Raw genomic sequence first — 14,533 nt, 5'->3', positions numbered from 1 at the left:
TCCCTCGCCTTCCAGCTGCCGAAATACTTGGCCACCGACTTACTGAGGTTGAGCGTCGCGCCGGAGGCCCTACCGAACGCATGAACAAGGCTCATGGCATGACCGAGAGACTGATCCGAGCAGACGAAAAGGGTGGTGTCGTCTGCGTACTGGGTCAGTTTAACAGTTTTCCCCCGACTTCCTGGGATAAGAAGGCCATCGACCCCGGGGTGGGCGCGAATGGCGCACGCCAGTGGCTCTATATAGAGCGCGTAGAGGAGGGGGGAGAGGGGACATCCCTGCCTCACTCCACTCAGCTGGGGCACCAAGTCACTCAGGAAGCCATTGATAACAACATGGCTCCCAACTTCGTTATACAAAGTGTGTAACCACCCCAGGTAATTGGGTCCAAAGCCAAACTTACCCAATACTTGAAACAGGAAGCGGTGATCTACCCGGTCGAAGGCTTTCTCCTGGTCCAAGCTGACCAGCAGGAGAGGGAGGTTCCTGTCCTCCACCCAGGCGATGGCGTCGCGGATGAGATGGAGGTTCCACGTCGCCGATCGACCCGGTACTCCACACGTCTGATCGCTGTGAACCAGATGAGCCATGGCCTTCTTCAGGCGTTCTGTAAGGGTCTTTGCGATGAGCTTTGTGTCTACACAAAGCATGGTCAGGGGCCTCCAGTTGCCAAGGTCGGCACGATCACCCTTCTTGTGCAACAAAGAAAGAACCCCTGACCTCATGCTCCTAGTGAGCAAACCCCGGCGCTGAACGTCCTCTACAACCTGCAGTAATTCCGGCCCGAGGACATCCCAAAAAGTGGAATAAAATTCCACCGGGAGCCCATCAAGGCCCGGTACCTTGCGGCGGTTCATCTTGCCAAGCACTGCGGTCAGCTCGGCCAAGGTGATGGGGGCTTCTAAGCCGTCACGAATGTCACTGGGAAGGCAAGGTGAGATGTTGTCTAGGAACCGCTCCCCTGCAACCGGGTCCGTGTCCCTAACCTTAAAAAGATTGTGATAAAACAATTTAGCAACCTCCAGCATGTCTGATGTTATTGTTACCGTTTCGCCGTTTAAGGCCCGGAGAGAGTCGAAGGTCTTCTCCTCCCGGGCTTCCCTGGCTCTCTGGAAAAAATGAGTATTGCACTTTTCATTGTTTTCCAAAAAGAACATTCTGTCGCGGAGCATTTGAGCCGAGGCAGCCTGTGCATGCAGGCGCCTCAGCTCACCCTTTATATCAAGCAGTCGCTCGTGGTCGATGGTGCCCCCGCTGTTGTGAGCGGCGTATTCATCCCGCAACCTTCTCTCCAGCTGCAGAATGGAGAATTTCTTCTCCATCCTGCGCTGCTTGCTGTACTGCATGGAGAAGGTTCGGATCCTGTCCTTCACACTCTCCCACCATTCGGCCACGGAGGGGAAGGTAGGCTTGTCCTTCTGCCACTCGGAGAAGTGATCTAAAAAAAGGTGTCTAAAATCGCTCTCCTCCAGGATCTGCAGGTTCATTTTCCAATAGCCACCCCCATATTCAGGGGCGTCTATGGAAACAGTGGCCTCCACTGCCAAGTGGTCAGTGGGCCACTGTGGGGAGAGGGACACCTTTTTAAAAACAACGGGGGGTGAGGCTAAAATATAGTCGATGCGACTGCTGGCTCCGCGACTATTGTGCCAGGTGAAGCCCGGCATGCTGGGGTTGCATATCTTAAAACCATCAACAAGTTTAAAGGAACGAATAAAATGGCGAAAGTGCCCAGAGCTGACATCCTGTCTACCCTCCAACGAGATGTTAAAGTCCCCTCCTAAAATCAAGTGTCGATCTGTGACACAGAACGGGGACAACTCTTCAAAGAGAGTTATACGGGACGAGGCCTCCACTGGAGCGTAGACACATATGGCCCGGAGGCGCTGTCCCCTCCATGTGGCGTCCACCCCCAAAACCCTACCTTGAAGAACGGTAAACGATCTTACTTCTTCAAAGGCGCGGTCGCCAAAAAGGATCCCGACGCCTGAGGAGTGGACACCACCTACGCTCCAGTAGGATCTACCCCTCTTCCATTGTCGTGAAAAGAGAGCCTCGTCCCGCTGGTCCCGGAGGTGGACTTCCTGCAGAAAACAAATGCTGAAGGGAGAAGATGCCAGCTGATTAAAAACAGATGTGCGCTTTAAAACGTTCCTCAAACCCCTGACATTCAAGGTGACAATATTAAAATTGGCCATGAAATGTTAAAAAGGTAAAATACAATTACAAACAACACACTAAAATAATAAAAGCCAGCCATTAAAAACAATACCGCATTACTGCCCCCCCTCCTCAGTCAAACCCAAAAGGCCCCCCAGTTCCAGCCCCCCCAGGTACTCCTGTTCATTTGCTTTGTCCTGCACACTGCTGTACTCCTGGGGGGGCGCAGGGGACTGTCCCAAGTCCCACACCAGATGGGGGGCCCCCAATGTCGGGGAGGGGGGACTCTCTCGGCCTTGGTCCCCGGCCGCCACTGCTGGCAAGGTGGCAGCCGGAGGGCTGGATGCGTCGGGTTGTGCCTCCCTTCTGCTCTTCTTCCTCCTCCGGGGGGATGCGCCGCTCTTTCTCCTCCTGCTGCTGACACCTGGAGCCAGGACTGGAGACCCCTCCTGCATTGCAGTCGCTGTCGCTGGGGCCTCCTCCACCTCGGCCAGGGCATCTCCTCCTGCCCCCGCCGCCGACTGTTCCTGCCCGGACGTGGGGGCTTGCGCTCCCCCACCACTCTCCTTGCCGACAGCTCTGCTGCCTAACAGAGCGTCGGCGTATGACGTTTTCCGTTGGGGGCAGGAACGAGCCAGATGGTCCTCACCGTTGCAGTGGATGCAGCGACGGGGGCCCTTGCAGTCCCTGGCCATGTGCCCCGGCTCCAGGCAGTTGCGGCAGCGCAGGTTGGCGCATCCCTCCAGAGTATGTCCAAAGGTGTGACACTGTCGGCAGAAGGGAGGCTGTCCGGAATAAAACAAGTAAGCCTTATTGCCCTGTAGATTAAAATAGGCTGGGGGATGACTAAAACCGCCCGCCCCATTAGCGTCCGGGCGCAGGCGGGCCTGGAACTGGCGTCGACCAGTCCAGATCCCCAGCTCATCCCGGATGTCCTTGTGGCCAGGAAGGAGGTCCACATACTTGTTCAAGAACTGGCGGACGGCTTCGCCGGACACATGCGGGTTAAAACAATGTACCGTAATTACCCGCTTGTCGGGCCACCACAGCGGCTCAACGGTGTATCGTCCCAGGAGAGGGTGCTGGGCCCTCTCCTTGCTCCGCTCCAGGACCTTGGTGTAGCTCTCGTCGGTGGACAGGGTGACCTCGAAGAACTGGAAAGGTCCATTCCGCTGCACACACAGGATGTCCTCCATGCGCAGGCCCAGCTCCCCGAAGGCCACCTCCCGGATGAAGGCCAGGCGGTCGGGGAAGGTGCCTACCTCCCCTTCGGCCCTCCAGCAGAACCGGGCGGTATTACGCAGGCCACCGCCTGCTACCAGCCACGGCCCGCTGAAGGGCTTCCTCGCAGCTCCGCCGGCCGTCGACATCCGGGATGGTCCACCGACGTCGTTCCTGGAGCAGAGTCCTCCTGCCGCCGTGGTCCCGACGTCCGCCGTGGTCCGGCCGCCGTCCGCCAATCCGGGATGAGCCGAGGAATGCTAAACTATAAAAGCAACTAAAAAATAAAAACACCAGTTCACCCGGCAGGGCGGCGGACAGGCCACCAGCCACTGCAGGATCCCCAGCCTAATAAAAACGAAAATAAAAGCAGGGATAAAAGGCTAAAAGGAAGGCACGGGTCGCCCCGTGGCAGCGGCGGTCAAGCCACCTACTGGTCACGCATTAGGTTTGCCGTGCCTTCCTCTAAAAAACCCGACGCAGTCCGTTAAAAGCGATAAAAAGAGCGTAAAATCCACTTGATCTTAGCCAAAAGGCCGAGAAGCGATACCCACAAATTGCGCCCCGCCGGGCGCCGGCATGCGGGATGCCGACGGAGCTGGCGCGGCTCAGCCCTCACCAGCCCCTCTGGCAGGTGTCGCCCGGCGAGTCCACGCGTGATCCAGGGAGACCACAGCCGCGCCACCGGGCACCTAACGCCAGCCGCTAAGCCGGGCCCAGTCTTCCTTTGACAGCAGCAGTGCAGCTCTGCTTGGGCAGAGCCTCCAAAAATACCATGAACTCATCGCTATCCCTCTCCACGGAAATCTTTAGTAAAAGGCGAAAGATTTATACGGGATGAAGAGAGACCCGAGTCGATATGGGGCCGCCGCCAAGCCCGTCGCCGTTAGCCGGGCCTGCGTGACGCCCCCGCTCGGAGTAGAATGCCCAGGGGCGTCGCAGCCGCCGTCCTCGGGGCCCCGACTCCTCCCTGTCCTCCTGTCCTCTCAAAAGACAGCAATCATTTTAACAAACATGAGGGGAAATTCAAAAGGCAAAGATGACATCATGCCTTACCTCAGCGCAGCTGTCCACCGCACAAACAGTGTGTCACCTTCCTTTAAAAAAAAAAAAAAAAAAAAAAAAGAAAAACGGCGGGAAACGGGGGCCACGCACAGACAGGGCCCCCCCCCTCACAGCACTCAGTCTATTAGTCACTCACTCACTCACTCACTCACTCACTCAGTCAGTCAGTCAGTCAGTCAGTCAGTCAGTTCTGCCTTTCGACAACAGGGGGCAGTAGAGGTGCACCATTCCCGGAAGCACTGCAATACCGGGTCGATGCGTGGAGCGGACGGGGCAAGCCCCACTTCCGGCTCCCTGTTCCAAAAATCCGTTTAATATGTGGTCCCCTCCATGGGGGACGTATCAGATATTAAACTGATAAGAACAGATACTACACTTGATCTTAGCCAAAAGGCCGAGAAGCGATACCCACAAATTGCGCCCCGCCGGGCGCCGGCATGCGGGATGCCGACGGAGCTGGCGCGGCTCAGCCCTCACCAGCCCCTCTGGCAGGTGTCGCCCAGCGAGTCCACGCGTGATCCAGGGAGACCACAGCCGCGCCACCGGGCACCTAACGCCAGCCGCTAAGCCGGGCCCAGTCTTCCTTTGACAGCAGCAGTGCAGCTCTGCTTGGGCAGAGCCTCCAAAAATACCATGAACTCATCGCTATCCCTCTCCACGGAAATCTTTAGTAAAAGGCGAAAGATTTATACGGGATGAAGAGAGACCCGAGTCGATATGGGGCCGCCGCCAAGCCCGTCGCCGTTAGCCGGGCCTGCGTGACGCCCCCGCTCGGAGTAGAATGCCCAGGGGCGTCGCAGCCGCCGTCCTCGGGGCCCCGACTCCTCCCTGTCCTCCTGTCCTCTCAAAAGACAGCAATCATTTTAACAAACATGAGGGGAAATTCAAAAGGCAAAGATGACATCATGCCTTACCTCAGCGCAGCTGTCCACCGCACAAACAGTGTGTCACCTTCCTTTAAAAAAAAAAAAAAAAAAAAAAAAAAAAAAGAAAAACGGCGGGAAACGGGGGCCACGCACAGACAGGGCCCCCCCCCTCACAGCACTCAGTCTATTAGTCACTCACTCACTCACTCACTCACTCACTCACTCACTCAGTCAGTCAGTCAGTCAGTCAGTCAGTTCTGCCTTTCGACAACAGGGGGCAGTAGAGGTGCACCATTCCCGGAAGCACTGCAATACCGGGTCGATGCGTGGAGCGGACGGGGCAAGCCCCACTTCCGGCTCCCTGTTCCAAAAATCCGTTTAATATGTGGTCCCCTCCATGGGGGACGTATCAGATATTAAACTGATAAGAACAGATTTTTTTTTTTTTTTTTTTTTTTTTTATTCATCTTTAATCAACATTTCTGCATACAATCTAAAACCAACACATAAAACTATAAAGACATTTATCACACTACCCATAATAAGCTAACTTCAACACTAAAAGAAATACACATATAAATCACACTCCTAACCTATTCAATCATAAAACAACAACATATATAACACATATTATAAAACAATCATATAATACCACATACATAAAACTTCTAAAATACTTCAACCCTACAACACCATTACAACACACGTTAAAACAGTATTAAATACATAAATACAGCAGAAATCCTAAAATGTCTAAAAAGGTAAAACACTATCATCATCAACAATATCCCCATTAAAACTAAGGTCCCCCCCCGACTCGGCAGCAACTAAAAAAGAGCGTTCATTAGCAAAGTCCTGCTGCCCTGCATAAAAACGTCTCTCTTGGGGGGAGACCAAAACACTTTGCAGATCAATTAGCTCTAAGGGGAAGATCGCTTCTCGGCCTAAAGCAGTGTCCTCGTTCCTCCGGGCCTTCTTCCTCCTCCTGCATTGGACAAACCTGGAGGGAGAGGTTGCGCGCTTTTCAGCCACGGCCACTTGACCCTTACCAGGGGACTCCACCGAAGCGCTGGAAGCCGTGGACTCCCCATCAGCACCGGCGAAGGGCTGTTCCTCGCTGTTCTCAGCTCCCCTCTCGGCTCCCCCGTGCATCTCAGCGCAGCCCGGCAGTGCCTGCTGTCGGGCCCCGTCCACAGCCGAACCCCGAGCAACGGCGTCGGCCCAGGACGGTTTGCGCTGAGGGCAGCTCCGGGCCAGATGGTCCTCACCTCTGCACAGGTTACACCGGAGGGGGCCCTTGCAGTCCTTCGCCAGGTGACCGACGTCCAGGCATCTCCAGCACTTCATGGTGGTACAGGAGTCCGCGGTGTGGCCCAGGCCGTGGCACAAGCGGCAGGAGGAGGGTTGCCCGGAGTAAAAAAGGTAGCCCTTGCAACGACCTATAATAAAATAAGCAGGTGGGTGGCTATACCCGTCAGGGGAGCTAGCGTCGGGGCGCAGGCACACCCGGAACTGCCTGCGCCCAGTCCAGACACCCAGCTGGTCTCTCACGTCCCTGTGCCCAGGGACCACGTCGACAAACCTGCCCAGGAAGGCAGCCACCGCTTCAGCTGGAACGAAGGGGTCCAAGACGTGGACGGTGATCACTCTCCGGTCCAGCTTCCACAGTGGCTCCACGTCATAGAACATCCGGCGAAGCTCTTCCTCCAAGCGGCTGCATGCAGCCAACATCCTCTTATAGCCCTCTTCCGTAGTGCAAGTCACATAAAAGAAGGCCGAAGACTGGTTGCGCTGCACACAGATGATGTCTTCCATGGTGAGTCCCAGGAGGCCGAAGAGCACCTCCCGGATGAAGCACAGTCTCTCCGGGAAACTCTCCGGTTCCTCCTGGTGAGTCCACTTGAAGGCTGCTGTATGCCGGATGACTACGACGGTCCTGTGTGGGCTCCCGGACATCCTGGCGATGGTGGGCAAGAGAGTCCTCGGGAGCCGGGCAGGGAGTCGACGTGTCCTAGCTGGGTGCCTAAACTAATAAAAGCTGGAAATAAAACCCCAAGCTCACCCTGCGGGAACGGCGGTCAAGCCACCCGAACCTGCACGTTAGGCTTGCAAGGGCTACCCAAAATAAAAAAAAGCGCTAAAAGGAGACAACAGCTAGCCCCGTGGCAGCGGCGGTCAAGCCACCTGCTGGTCACGCTTTAGGTTCGCTGTTGCCTCCACTAAAAAACCTGGCAATAAAAATCCCTCCAAAAAGCAGCACTTGATCTTAGCCAAAAGGCCGAGAAGCGATACCCACAAATTGCGCCCCGCCGGGCGCCGGCATGCGGGATGCCGACGGAGCTGGCGCGGCTCAGCCCTCACCAGCCCCTCTGGCAGGTGTCGCCCAGCGAGTCCACGCGTGATCCAGGGAGACCACAGCCGCGCCACCGGGCACCTAACGCCAGCCGCTAAGCCGGGCCCAGTCTTCCTTTGACAGCAGCAGTGCAGCTCTGCTTGGGCAGAGCCTCCAAAAATACCATGAACTCATCGCTATCCCTCTCCACGGAAATCTTTAGTAAAAGGCGAAAGATTTATACGGGATGAAGAGAGACCCGAGTCGATATGGGGCCGCCGCCAAGCCCGTCGCCGTTAGCCGGGCCTGCGTGACGCCCCCGCTCGGAGTAGAATGCCCAGGGGCGTCGCAGCCGCCGTCCTCGGGGCCCCGACTCCTCCCTGTCCTCCTGTCCTCTCAAAAGACAGCAATCATTTTAACAAACATGAGGGGAAATTCAAAAGGCAAAGATGACATCATGCCTTACCTCAGCGCAGCTGTCCACCGCACAAACAGTGTGTCACCTTCCTTTAAAAAAAAAAAAAAAAAAAAAAAAAAAAAAGAAAAACGGCGGGAAACGGGGGCCACGCACAGACAGGGCCCCCCCCCTCACAGCACTCAGTCTATTAGTCACTCACTCACTCACTCACTCACTCACTCACTCACTCACTCAGTCAGTCAGTCAGTCAGTCAGTCAGTCAGTTCTGCCTTTCGACAACAGGGGGCAGTAGAGGTGCACCATTCCCGGAAGCACTGCAATACCGGGTCGATGCGTGGAGCGGACGGGGCAAGCCCCACTTCCGGCTCCCTGTTCCAAAAATCCGTTTAATATGTGGTCCCCTCCATGGGGGACGTATCAGATATTAAACTGATAAGAACAGATACTACACTTGATCTTAGCCAAAAGGCCGAGAAGCGATACCCACAAATTGCGCCCCGCCGGGCGCCGGCATGCGGGATGCCGACGGAGCTGGCGCGGCTCAGCCCTCACCAGCCCCTCTGGCAGGTGTCGCCCGGCGAGTCCACGCGTGATCCAGGGAGACCACAGCCGCGCCACCGGGCACCTAACGCCAGCCGCTAAGCCGGGCCCAGTCTTCCTTTGACAGCAGCAGTGCAGCTCTGCTTGGGCAGAGCCTCCAAAAATACCATGAACTCATCGCTATCCCTCTCCACGGAAATCTTTAGTAAAAGGCGAAAGATTTATACGGGATGAAGAGAGACCCGAGTCGATATGGGGCCGCCGCCAAGCCCGTCGCCGTTAGCCGGGCCTGCGTGACGCCCCCGCTCGGAGTAGAATGCCCAGGGGCGTCGCAGCCGCCGTCCTCGGGGCCCCGACTCCTCCCTGTCCTCCTGTCCTCTCAAAAGACAGCAATCATTTTAACAAACATGAGGGGAAATTCAAAAGGCAAAGATGACATCATGCCTTACCTCAGCGCAGCTGTCCACCGCACAAACAGTGTGTCACCTTCCTTTAAAAAAAAAAAAAAAAAAAAAAAAAAAAAAGAAAAACGGCGGGAAACGGGGGCCACGCACAGACAGGGCCCCCCCCCTCACAGCACTCAGTCTATTAGTCACTCACTCACTCACTCACTCAGTCAGTCAGTCAGTCAGTCAGTTCTGCCTTTCGACAACAGGGGGCAGTAGAGGTGCACCATTCCCGGAAGCACTGCAATACCGGGTCGATGCGTGGAGCGGACGGGGCAAGCCCCACTTCCGGCTCCCTGTTCCAAAAATCCGTTTAATATGTGGTCCCCTCCATGGGGGACGTATCAGATATTAAACTGATAAGAACAGATACTACACTTGATCTTAGCCAAAAGGCCGAGAAGCGATACCCACAAATTGCGCCCCGCCGGGCGCCGGCATGCGGGATGCCGACGGAGCTGGCGCGGCTCAGCCCTCACCAGCCCCTCTGGCAGGTGTCGCCCGGCGAGTCCACGCGTGATCCAGGGAGACCACAGCCGCGCCACCGGGCACCTAACGCCAGCCGCTAAGCCGGGCCCAGTCTTCCTTTGACAGCAGCAGTGCAGCTCTGCTTGGGCAGAGCCTCCAAAAATACCATGAACTCATCGCTATCCCTCTCCACGGAAATCTTTAGTAAAAGGCGAAAGATTTATACGGGATGAAGAGAGACCCGAGTCGATATGGGGCCGCCGCCAAGCCCGTCGCCGTTAGCCGGGCCTGCGTGACGCCCCCGCTCGGAGTAGAATGCCCAGGGGCGTCGCAGCCGCCGTCCTCGGGGCCCCGACTCCTCCCTGTCCTCCTGTCCTCTCAAAAGACAGCAATCATTTTAACAAACATGAGGGGAAATTCAAAAGGCAAAGATGACATCATGCCTTACCTCAGCGCAGCTGTCCACCGCACAAACAGTGTGTCACCTTCCTTTAAAAAAAAAAAAAAAAAAAAAAAAAAAAAAAAGAAAAACGGCGGGAAACGGGGGCCACGCACAGACAGGGCCCCCCCCCTCACAGCACTCAGTCTATTAGTCACTCACTCACTCACTCACTCACTCACTCACTCAGTCAGTCAGTCAGTCAGTCAGTCAGTCAGTCAGTTCTGCCTTTCGACAACAGGGGGCAGTAGAGGTGCACCATTCCCGGAAGCACTGCAATACCGGGTCGATGCGTGGAGCGGACGGGGCAAGCCCCACTTCCGGCTCCCTGTTCCAAAAATCCGTTTAATATGTGGTCCCCTCCATGGGGGACGTATCAGATATTAAACTGATAAGAACAGATACTACACTTGATCTTAGCCAAAAGGCCGAGAAGCGATACCCACAAATTGCGCCCCGCCGGGCGCCGGCATGCGGGATGCCGACGGAGCTGGCGCGGCTCAGCCCTCACCAGCCCCTCTGGCAGGTGTCGCCCAGCGAGTCCACGCGTGATTCAGGGAGACCACAGCCGCGCCACCGGGCACCTAACGCCAGCCGCTAAGCCGGGCCCAGTCTTCCTTTGACAGCAGCAGTGCAGCTCTGCTTGGGCAGAGCCTCCAAAAATACCATGAACTCATCGCTATCCCTCTCCACGGAAATCTTTAGTAAAAGGCGAAAGATTTATACGGGATGAAGAGAGACCCGAGTCGATATGGGGCCGCCGCCAAGCCCGTCGCCGTTAGCCGGGCCTGCGTGACGCCCCCGCTCGGAGTAGAATGCCCAGGGGCGTCGCAGCCGCCGTCCTCGGGGCCCCGACTCCTCCCTGTCCTCCTGTCCTCTCAAAAGACAGCAATCATTTTAACAAACATGAGGGGAAATTCAAAAGGCAAAGATGACATCATGCCTTACCTCAGCGCAGCTGTCCACCGCACAAACAGTGTGTCACCTTCCTTTAAAAAAAAAAAAAAAAAAAAAAAAAAAAAGAAAAACGGCGGGAAACGGGGGCCACGCACAGACAGGGCCCCCCCCCTCACAGCACTCAGTCTATTAGTCACTCACTCACTCACTCAGTCAGTCAGTCAGTCAGTTCTGCCTTTCGACAACAGGGGGCAGTAGAGGTGCACCATTCCCGGAAGCACTGCAATACCGGGTCGATGCGTGGAGCGGACGGGGCAAGCCCCACTTCCGGCTCCCTGTTCCAAAAATCCGTTTAATATGTGGTCCCCTCCATGGGGGACGTATCAGATATTAAACTGATAAGAACAGATACTACACTTGATCTTAGCCAAAAGGCCGAGAAGCGATACCCACAAATTGCGCCCCGCCGGGCGCCGGCATGCGGGATGCCGACGGAGCTGGCGCGGCTCAGCCCTCACCAGCCCCTCTGGCAGGTGTCGCCCGGCGAGTCCACGCGTGATCCAGGGAGACCACAGCCGCGCCACCGGGCACCTAACGCCAGCCGCTAAGCCGGGCCCAGTCTTCCTTTGACAGCAGCAGTGCAGCTCTGCTTGGGCAGAGCCTCCAAAAATACCATGAACTCATCGCTATCCCTCTCCACGGAAATCTTTAGTAAAAGGCGAAAGATTTATACGGGATGAAGAGAGACCCGAGTCGATATGGGGCCGCCGCCAAGCCCGTCGCCGTTAGCCGGGCCTGCGTGACGCCCCCGCTCGGAGTAGAATGCCCAGGGGCGTCGCAGCCGCCGTCCTCGGGGCCCCGACTCCTCCCTGTCCTCCTGTCCTCTCAAAAGACAGCAATCATTTTAACAAACATGAGGGGAAATTCAAAAGGCAAAGATGACATCATGCCTTACCTCAGCGCAGCTGTCCACCGCACAAACAGTGTGTCACCTTCCTTTAAAAAAAAAAAAAAAAAAAAAAAGAAAAACGGCGGGAAACGGGGGCCACGCACAGACAGGGCCCCCCCCCTCACAGCACTCAGTCTATTAGTCACTCACTCACTCACTCACTCACTCACTCACTCAGTCAGTCAGTCAGTCAGTCAGTCAGTTCTGCCTTTCGACAACAGGGGGCAGTAGAGGTGCACCATTCCCGGAAGCACTGCAATACCGGGTCGATGCGTGGAGCGGACGGGGCAAGCCCCACTTCCGGCTCCCTGTTCCAAAAATCCGTTTAATATGTGGTCCCCTCCATGGGGGACGTATCAGATATTAAACTGATAAGAACAGATACTACACTTGATCTTAGCCAAAAGGCCGAGAAGCGATACCCACAAATTGCGCCCCGCCGGGCGCCGGCATGCGGGATGCCGACGGAGCTGGCGCGGCTCAGCCCTCACCAGCCCCTCTGGCAGGTGTCGCCCGGCGAGTCCACGCGTGATCCAGGGAGACCACAGCCGCGCCACCGGGCACCTAACGCCAGCCGCTAAGCCGGGCCCAGTCTTCCTTTGACAGCAGCAGTGCAGCTCTGCTTGGGCAGAGCCTCCAAAAATACCATGAACTCATCGCTATCCCTCTCCACGGAAATCTTTAGTAAAAGGCGAAAGATTTATACGGGATGAAGAGAGACCCGAGTCGATATGGGGCCGCCGCCAAGCCCGTCGCCGTTAGCCGGGCCTGCGTGACGCCCCCGCTCGGAGTAGAATGCCCAGGGGCGTCGCAGCCGCCGTCCTCGGGGCCCCGACTCCTCCCTGTCCTCCTGTCCTCTCAAAAGACAGCAATCATTTTAACAAACATGAGGGGAAATTCAAAAGGCAAAGATGACATCATGCCTTACCTCAGCGCAGCTGTCCACCGCACAAACAGTGTGTCACCTTCCTTTAAAAAAAAAAAAAAAAAAAAAAAAAGAAAAACGGCGGGAAACGGGGGCCACGCACAGACAGGGCCCCCCCCCTCACAGCACTCAGTCTATTAGTCACTCACTCACTCACTCACTCACTCACTCAGTCAGTCAGTCAGTCAGTCAGTCAGTCAGTCAGTTCTGCCTTTCGACAACAGGGGGCAGTAGAGGTGCACCATTCCCGGAAGCACTGCAATACCGGGTCGATGCGTGGAGCGGACGGGGCAAGCCCCACTTCCGGCTCCCTGTTCCAAAAATCCGTTTAATATGTGGTCCCCTCCATGGGGGACGTATCAGATATTAAACTGATAAGAACAGATACTACACTTGATCTTAGCCAAAAGGCCGAGAAGCGATACCCACAAATTGCGCCCCGCCGGGCGCCGGCATGCGGGATGCCGACGGAGCTGGCGCGGCTCAGCCCTCACCAGCCCCTCTGGCAGGTGTCGCCCGGCGAGTCCACGCGTGATCCAGGGAGACCACAGCCGCGCCACCGGGCACCTAACGCCAGCCGCTAAGCCGGGCCCAGTCTTCCTTTGACAGCAGCAGTGCAGCTCTGCTTGGGCAGAGCCTCCAAAAATACCATGAACTCATCGCTATCCCTCTCCACGGAAATCTTTAGTAAAAGGCGAAAGATTTATACGGGATGAAGAGAGACCCGAGTCGATATGGGGCCGCCGCCAAGCCCGTCGCCGTTAGCCGGGCCTGCGTGACGCCCCCGCTCGGAGTAGAATGCCCAGGGGCGTCGCAGCCGCCGTCCTCGGGGCCCCGACTCCTCCCTGTCCTCCTGTCCTCTCAAAAGACAGCAATCATTTTAACAAACATGAGGGGAAATTCAAAAGGCAAAGATGACATCATGCCTTACCTCAGCGCAGCTGTCCACCGCACAAACAGTGTGTCACCTTCCTTTAAAAAAAAAAAAAAGAAAAAAGAAAAACGGCGGGAAACGGGGGCCACGCACAGACAGGGCCCCCCCCCTCACAGCACTCAGTCTATTAGTCACTCACTCACTCACTCACTCACTCACTCAGTCAGTCAGTCAGTCAGTCAGTCAGTCAGTCAGTCAGTCAGTTCTGCCTTTCGACAACAGGGGGCAGTAGAGGTGCACCATTCCCGGAAGCACTGCAATACCGGGTCGATGCGTGGAGCGGACGGGGCAAGCCCCACTTCCGGCTCCCTGTTCCAAAAATCCGTTTAATATGTGGTCCCCTCCATGGGGGACGTATCAGATATTAAACTGATAAGAACAGATACTACACTTGATCTTAGCCAAAAGGCCGAGAAGCGATACCCACAAATTGCGCCCCGCCGGGCGCCGGCATGCGGGATGCCGACGGAGCTGGCGCGGCTCAGCCCTCACCAGCCCCTCTGGCAGGTGTCGCCCGGCGAGTCCACGCGTGATCCAGGGAGACCACAGCCGCGCCACCGGGCACCTAACGCCAGCCGCTAAGCCGGGCCCAGTCTTCCTTTGACAGCAGCAGTGCAGCTCTGCTTGGGCAGAGCCTCCAAAAATACCATGAACTCATCGCTATCCCTCTCCACGGAAATCTTTAGTAAAAGGCGAAAGATTTATACGGGATGAAGAGAGACCCGAGTCGATATGGGGCCGCCGCCAAGCCCGTCGCCGTTAGCCGGGCCTGCGTGACGCCCCCGCTCGGAGTAGAATGCCCAGGGGCGTCGCAGCCGCCGTCCTCGGGGCCCCGACTCCTCCCTGTCCTCCTGTCCTCTCAAAAGACAGCAA

At 56.4% G+C, this 14,533-nt stretch overlaps 18 non-coding genes and 1 pseudogene across 18 annotated transcripts; all 19 read right to left on the bottom strand.

Annotated features, from left to right (window-relative positions):
* Positions 1 to 4,124: 4,124 nt before the first annotated feature.
* LOC140580209 (U5 spliceosomal RNA) lies at positions 4,125 to 4,238 on the bottom strand. The gene has a single exon (XR_011983972.1). It is a non-coding gene; the product is annotated as a U5 spliceosomal RNA (small nuclear RNA).
* Positions 4,239 to 4,660: 422 nt separating this feature from the next.
* Positions 4,661 to 4,852, bottom strand: LOC140579851 (U2 spliceosomal RNA). The gene has a single exon (XR_011983698.1). It is a non-coding gene; the product is annotated as a U2 spliceosomal RNA (small nuclear RNA).
* A 195-nt stretch (positions 4,853 to 5,047) lies between these two features.
* Positions 5,048 to 5,161, bottom strand: LOC140580208 (U5 spliceosomal RNA). Its single transcript, XR_011983971.1, has one exon. It is a non-coding gene; the product is annotated as a U5 spliceosomal RNA (small nuclear RNA).
* A 432-nt stretch (positions 5,162 to 5,593) lies between these two features.
* LOC140579935 (U2 spliceosomal RNA) lies at positions 5,594 to 5,828 on the bottom strand (annotated as a pseudogene).
* Positions 5,829 to 7,797: 1,969 nt separating this feature from the next.
* On the bottom strand, positions 7,798 to 7,911 carry LOC140580207 (U5 spliceosomal RNA). The gene has a single exon (XR_011983970.1). It is a non-coding gene; the product is annotated as a U5 spliceosomal RNA (small nuclear RNA).
* A 440-nt stretch (positions 7,912 to 8,351) lies between these two features.
* On the bottom strand, positions 8,352 to 8,543 carry LOC140579850 (U2 spliceosomal RNA). The gene has a single exon (XR_011983697.1). It is a non-coding gene; the product is annotated as a U2 spliceosomal RNA (small nuclear RNA).
* A 195-nt stretch (positions 8,544 to 8,738) lies between these two features.
* LOC140580206 (U5 spliceosomal RNA) lies at positions 8,739 to 8,852 on the bottom strand. Its single transcript, XR_011983969.1, has one exon. It is a non-coding gene; the product is annotated as a U5 spliceosomal RNA (small nuclear RNA).
* A 412-nt stretch (positions 8,853 to 9,264) lies between these two features.
* On the bottom strand, positions 9,265 to 9,456 carry LOC140579849 (U2 spliceosomal RNA). Its single transcript, XR_011983696.1, has one exon. It is a non-coding gene; the product is annotated as a U2 spliceosomal RNA (small nuclear RNA).
* A 195-nt stretch (positions 9,457 to 9,651) lies between these two features.
* LOC140580205 (U5 spliceosomal RNA) lies at positions 9,652 to 9,765 on the bottom strand. The gene has a single exon (XR_011983968.1). It is a non-coding gene; the product is annotated as a U5 spliceosomal RNA (small nuclear RNA).
* Positions 9,766 to 10,203: 438 nt separating this feature from the next.
* On the bottom strand, positions 10,204 to 10,395 carry LOC140579848 (U2 spliceosomal RNA). The gene has a single exon (XR_011983695.1). It is a non-coding gene; the product is annotated as a U2 spliceosomal RNA (small nuclear RNA).
* Positions 10,396 to 10,590: 195 nt separating this feature from the next.
* On the bottom strand, positions 10,591 to 10,704 carry LOC140580204 (U5 spliceosomal RNA). Its single transcript, XR_011983967.1, has one exon. It is a non-coding gene; the product is annotated as a U5 spliceosomal RNA (small nuclear RNA).
* A 403-nt stretch (positions 10,705 to 11,107) lies between these two features.
* Positions 11,108 to 11,299, bottom strand: LOC140579847 (U2 spliceosomal RNA). Its single transcript, XR_011983694.1, has one exon. It is a non-coding gene; the product is annotated as a U2 spliceosomal RNA (small nuclear RNA).
* A 195-nt stretch (positions 11,300 to 11,494) lies between these two features.
* Positions 11,495 to 11,608, bottom strand: LOC140580201 (U5 spliceosomal RNA). Its single transcript, XR_011983965.1, has one exon. It is a non-coding gene; the product is annotated as a U5 spliceosomal RNA (small nuclear RNA).
* Positions 11,609 to 12,029: 421 nt separating this feature from the next.
* Positions 12,030 to 12,221, bottom strand: LOC140579845 (U2 spliceosomal RNA). The gene has a single exon (XR_011983693.1). It is a non-coding gene; the product is annotated as a U2 spliceosomal RNA (small nuclear RNA).
* A 195-nt stretch (positions 12,222 to 12,416) lies between these two features.
* LOC140580200 (U5 spliceosomal RNA) lies at positions 12,417 to 12,530 on the bottom strand. Its single transcript, XR_011983964.1, has one exon. It is a non-coding gene; the product is annotated as a U5 spliceosomal RNA (small nuclear RNA).
* A 427-nt stretch (positions 12,531 to 12,957) lies between these two features.
* LOC140579844 (U2 spliceosomal RNA) lies at positions 12,958 to 13,149 on the bottom strand. The gene has a single exon (XR_011983692.1). It is a non-coding gene; the product is annotated as a U2 spliceosomal RNA (small nuclear RNA).
* Positions 13,150 to 13,344: 195 nt separating this feature from the next.
* On the bottom strand, positions 13,345 to 13,458 carry LOC140580199 (U5 spliceosomal RNA). The gene has a single exon (XR_011983963.1). It is a non-coding gene; the product is annotated as a U5 spliceosomal RNA (small nuclear RNA).
* A 431-nt stretch (positions 13,459 to 13,889) lies between these two features.
* On the bottom strand, positions 13,890 to 14,081 carry LOC140579842 (U2 spliceosomal RNA). The gene has a single exon (XR_011983690.1). It is a non-coding gene; the product is annotated as a U2 spliceosomal RNA (small nuclear RNA).
* Positions 14,082 to 14,276: 195 nt separating this feature from the next.
* Positions 14,277 to 14,390, bottom strand: LOC140580198 (U5 spliceosomal RNA). The gene has a single exon (XR_011983962.1). It is a non-coding gene; the product is annotated as a U5 spliceosomal RNA (small nuclear RNA).
* Positions 14,391 to 14,533: the final 143 nt, after the last annotated feature.

This window comes from Paramormyrops kingsleyae, chromosome 18 (assembly GCF_048594095.1).
Source record: "Paramormyrops kingsleyae isolate MSU_618 chromosome 18, PKINGS_0.4, whole genome shotgun sequence".
Lineage (NCBI taxonomy): Eukaryota > Metazoa > Chordata > Actinopteri > Osteoglossiformes > Mormyridae > Paramormyrops > Paramormyrops kingsleyae.
The sequence above is the reverse complement of the archived record's forward strand: the minus strand, read 5'-3'. Positions and strand labels throughout refer to the sequence as shown.